Below are 5,262 nucleotides of genomic sequence, written 5' to 3'. Positions count from 1 at the left end.
GGGCCACCGAGACCGGGACTCCTCCTGGCAGCCTAGAGCGGCCCGAGGCCAACCGAGGGCCCGGATTGGGCGGCTCCCGAGGGCGGGGCATCGGGGCAGCACTTCCGGCCGGGGAGGGCGACCTAGGGAGGGGTGTCGGAGGCCTGTGAGGCTCCGTGGTACCGTCCCCGGCCTCGGAGCCGCCTCCTAGTCTGCTGCTCTTGCGCCGCCCGGGAACCGAGGGTGAGTCGAGCCCGTGCCCCGAGGCCTTGGGATGGGATGGCCCCCGGGGCAGAGGGCGAGCCCGAGCGGGGTGGGAGAACGTCCGGGGAGGGAACCCCGAGGGGGAGCGCGCCCGCTACCCGCCACCCCGGCTGTGGCCTAATCCCACGGGCCGTGGCGACGCGCCCGTCCCCGCCCGCCGTCTTCCTCCGTCCCGCGGATTCTTCTGGAGCGCCCCAGATCTTCTTCGCGCTGTTTAGCCCCCCCTCCCCATCTTGTAAAACAAATGCAAGACTTTCCATTCTTCCTTAAATTTCAGGTTCTGGCCCGTCAGGATTTGTTTGGTTCCGTGGTGTTAGTTGTGTAACTCATCAGCAAAGCTGTCGTCATCTATTTCTTTCTCCCAGTTAGACAGCACAAGTCCAAGCCCAGATCCCCGGGACACTCCGCCAGAGACCTTCCAAGTTGGGATCGCACTTCCCCCAAGTGTTCCTGGAGTCCCCTAGTTGTGAATCACCCAGTTGTACCGTCATCTCCTCCAGCGAACATCTCTTCATTTTGTTCACAAGGAGGGCTTGAAAGACCCTGAAATCTCTTCAAGTCTGTGGCATTGCTTTTGTCCAATAACCGTCAGAAAAGGAAATGTTAGCCTGTTAGTGAAGCCATCCGTGCAGGTTCTTTGTTGTCACCATTTCCTTTTCTAGCAGTTAACTAACCATCCCTTTAATAGTGTAGTCTGTATTTTCCCCAAGAGTTTCTTCCACTTATTCAATAGATGTTTATTTTTCTCTGCAATGGAGATATATTATTTCTTTCACTTCTAACTTTTTCCCCATTTAGTTACTAGTAATATCAATATTTATAGCTAGCATTTATATATCAGTTTGTTTGCAAAGTGCTTTATTTGTTATCACTATATTTTATAACTGAGGAAACACGCAGATAGTTAAGTGACTTATAGATAGGCATTTTATAAGGCACTTTAAGCTTTAAAGGGTTTTTTCTATTATCTCCATCTTTTTACATCTGAGGATATTGAGGCACATAGAGGTTAAGTGACTTGCAGATAGTAGCACATTTAGATAGCATTTTATATATGTGTTTATATAGTACCTTAAGGTTTGCAAAGTGGTTTTCATGTCATCTCTGTCCTTTTACAGTTAAGGAAACTGAGGAAGATAGAGATTGTGACACAGATGAGTGTCTGAGGCAATATTTGAACTCTGGTCTCCCCGACTCCTAATCTAGCACTCTCTCCACTACACACCTATGATCTGGTGTGAGATGGAAACTGAATTCACTTTTTCTAGTCTGTCATCGAATCCAACAGAATTTACTGACTTTTCCACTAAAGCTCTATTTTGATGCCCCAAGTATCTAATTCTTTCATTTTATATAGAACACTGAAAAAGTCACAGTATCAAAGTTGGAAGTATATAAAGGTGTTTCATGTAACCTATCCAGTGATACTGCTATTATATCTATATCCCAAAAAAAATCAAAGAAGGAAGAAAAGGGCTCATATCTACAAAAATATTTGTAAAATATTTAAATCATTTCCTTTTGTAGTAGCAAATGTTAGGAGTGCCCAGTAAAACTTCAGCAAAAACTGCATCAACTAAAAGACATACATTCATTGAAAGGTGAAGGAGAAAGCCTTCAGATACAAAACTACATTTCCCAATTCTAAATGAGTAGGAAGCTAGAATAACTTAATTGCATAAAAAGGCCATCAAGACTGTGCACAAAGAAGAATGGCTATAAGACTGGCCAACCTCATCACATTTCCTTGCCAAGTGATCTCCCTAGAGCCCCAGCTCTGAGGGAGTCAGAGGAAAGAAACTTCTGCTGTTCATAAGCTATGGGTAGCTCCGTAACTGAAAAAGACTTATAACACTCCATATGAAAAGACCACAAAACCACCCAGTGTCTAAAATTAAAAATATTCAATATTGCAGCTGCCCATCAAAGAGCAAACACAGGACATCAGTGGACCCAGCCAGCAGAAATGATACCCTGTAAATAGAGCCCAATGGCAGAGCAACCTGCCTTGGCCAAGCCTGGCAACAGCCACCTTTCAATAAAGTAGCCTGCCTTATCTGGGAGTCATCTGCTTATAGATGATATTTATCTATGGTAGTTAAAATCATGAGAGTATAGCAAGAGCCCAAGACAGCGTCTTGCATGTATCCATGGTTAAATGGTTTAAGTACTTATCAAGATTTTCTTAAATTCACGGACCTCAGGTAAAAGAAACCCTGTTTAGGAGGTGCTCAGCAGTGTCAGATGCCACAGAGATCAAGAAGATGAGTACTGAGAAAACATGGATTTGGCAGTTTAAAGATTATTGGTAATTTTGAAATGAGTAGTTTCACTTTGAAAGGGATTTCCTGTGGATTGTAAAATCCTTCTCGTTCTTGTTTGCAGCTGACATATCCCTACCTTTACCAAAGATGATTTTGATTCAGAATCACCAATACCTTCTCCCCTCTCCACCCTCTTTTTCCTGCCTTTTTCTTTGTTCATCTGAAACATCCTTCTACAGTAATTATATACTAAGATATCCAAGTTTGACATTTTGGACTTTATGTATGGTGTATGTATTTAGTTATTATACAGTATTATTATTTTATTCATTATAGTGTTATTGGATTTGACTGCAACATGGGAGACGCTGGCACAGGATCACTCAGCATGGCGTTCCCGCAGCAGAAAGGGTGCTGTGCTCTATGAACAAAGCAGAATTGAGACAGCACAAAGTAAACATAGAATGCACAAATTTGGAGTATCTACCCCAAATATTCATGAGGACTATCTGTATCCAACCTGTGGGAGAGCATTCCGAGCTTGTATTAGTACCATCAGCCACAGTTGGACGCACTGAAACTTCACTTTATCATGGTGATCTCATTTTGGTCCTCTTCAAAAACAAAGAACAACAACCAACCAACCAGTATTTTTATTGTATTTTTATCATATATACATATAAAATTTGCATGTTATGTATAAATATACCTTTTGTATATCTGTTATTTCTTCTGTAAAATGAGGGAATTAGACACTTGGTCTCCAAGATCCTTTCCCTCTCTTAAATCTTACAATTCCATGCTCTTTTACTACTTTATGCCCTTTTGTAGATTATCTTTTCCCTCTTTCTTCAACACCTACTGTTACACTCAGCAATTTAATCAATGGAACACTTTTGGTTTAATAATTTCTGTGGGTAAATAATCATAGGAGCTAGCATTTTTATAGTTTTGAGATTTTTACAGTATCTCATTTTACCCTCATGACAATTCCAGGAGGTAAGTGATTATCCCATTTTACAGATGAGTAAACTGACTCAGAAAAAAAGGTTAAGTGACTTTTGCCTAGGGTCATTGTAGTAAATGTCTGAGGCCAAATTGGAATGCAGGTCTCCTTGTCTCACAGTCTAGGGCTCTATCTACTAGGTCACACCTATCAAATTTATATATATTACATGTATCTACTCTTTCAGACTTCAACTTTGTTATTAGTAGCCAGTTTTATATATGTGTGTTTTAGGTATTTATTTCTCTGGGTACAATGTAACAAACATTTTTAAGTGCCTAATGTGTGTTTAGCCCTGTGCTACAAAAAAACAAATACAAAAATGAAATCATCCCTGTACCCAAAAAACCTTCATGCCATTCATGGAAGATATGTAAGAAGTAAATAAGGAGTATACACAAAATAATTTCAGGTGAATGGAGAGCCAGGTAGCAGCTGAGGGGAACAGGAAAGACAGAAAAAAGGTGGTCCCCAGAGCTGATCTGTAGAGGTGAGCCAAGCACCACATCCAGAGCATCTTTGGAAGACTGTCTTTACTCCATGAATTCTCTGAGCTCTTTTTGAATGTTATTTATCCATCTTTTAATTTCAAACAATGATTAAGCTTGTTCGAATAAGTGCTTGTACTTGAAGTTTCTTTTGTCTTTCCTGGTTTTTGTGGGAAAATCTCTTGAGACTCTGATGGTTTTTGCTACATAATTTTTCTGTTAGCTTGGAGAAGTTTTTTCATTGCTTAAATTTTGAAGTTCCATGTTGAATTACCAAAATGAGTTGGATTTTAAGTTTCTTATTGGGGACTTTTTGGCTTTTGCATGGTTTTAATAGTTTGGGGAAGTGTTCTTGAATAGTTTCTTACTGTGTATATATTTCTCTTACTGCATCTTGCATTATCTTTTTTTAGTGTGTTTGCCAGCACTAGCAATTGTGAGATTCTTTCCAGACCTGCAACTTTTTCCTCTATTGTTTCCAGATTTTTTTCCAGTTATCTTATTTCCTGAGTTCATTTTTCCCCTTCAACTACATTATCTTCTGTTGTTTTGCTACCTCATTCATTCTTTTTTTGTGTATCTAATGAGATCTTTAGGCTGTCTATGATTTTCTTTTCAACTTTTCTCATTCTGTGATTTCTTAGCTGCATTCAGTGCTTTAATTCCTCTCATGATTTTGTTTTAGAAGTTGGAACATTCCTTGAATTCTGTTAGTATATCTATTATTCATTTGAACATCTCTTGGAATTTTCTTACCTTGTCTCTGATGAAACTCTCAGAGATTTTCTTTTTATTCATTTTATTATCTTTTTAGCTAGTTTAATTTCCTCATAAATGTTTCTCTCTTCTTCCTCCCCCACTTCAATTTTGTTGCTTTTTATTGTTTTTCCTGCTATTCCTGAGGAGAGTAGTAAGGCACCTGACTCTTTTCCCACCTCCCACTACATCATCATCCTACTGCAAATATATTCTGGGCCTGTTGTATAGAAAGTAGAATGTCCAATCTCTGCTCTTAAGTAGCTATACTCTACTTGATAAGACAGGTTTGGGGTATCTGATTCTAAGTAAATGCATGGGAAATCAGGAGGGCCATAGATCTTTGGATTGGAAGGTACCTTATAGATTAGATAGGACAGGCTTCATACCTCATGCAGCAGCATCCCTTCATGACAGGTGATTATCCAGCCATTGTCATTCGGTTATCACTACCTTACAGAGCAGCCCATTTCTTTGTGGGACAGCTTGAATTGTTACATATTCT

General features: G+C 40.2%; 1 protein-coding gene across 1 annotated transcript in view; it reads left to right on the top strand.

Annotated features, from left to right (window-relative positions):
• The first annotated feature begins 86 nt into the window (after positions 1-86).
• The window catches only part of LOC140500181 (uncharacterized), a 60,569-nt gene continuing 55,393 nt past the window's right edge, over positions 87-5,262 (top strand). Inside the window, exon 1 of the mRNA XM_072602536.1 lies at positions 87-222. The gene's annotated coding sequence lies outside the window, so the exon portion shown is untranslated. The remainder of the gene's footprint in view (positions 223-5,262) is intronic.

The sequence above is a fragment of the Notamacropus eugenii genome, chromosome 4, assembly GCF_028372415.1.
Source record: "Notamacropus eugenii isolate mMacEug1 chromosome 4, mMacEug1.pri_v2, whole genome shotgun sequence".
NCBI lineage: Eukaryota > Metazoa > Chordata > Mammalia > Diprotodontia > Macropodidae > Notamacropus > Notamacropus eugenii.
Note: the sequence above shows the minus strand (reverse complement) of the source record. Positions and strands in the feature narration are given on the sequence as shown.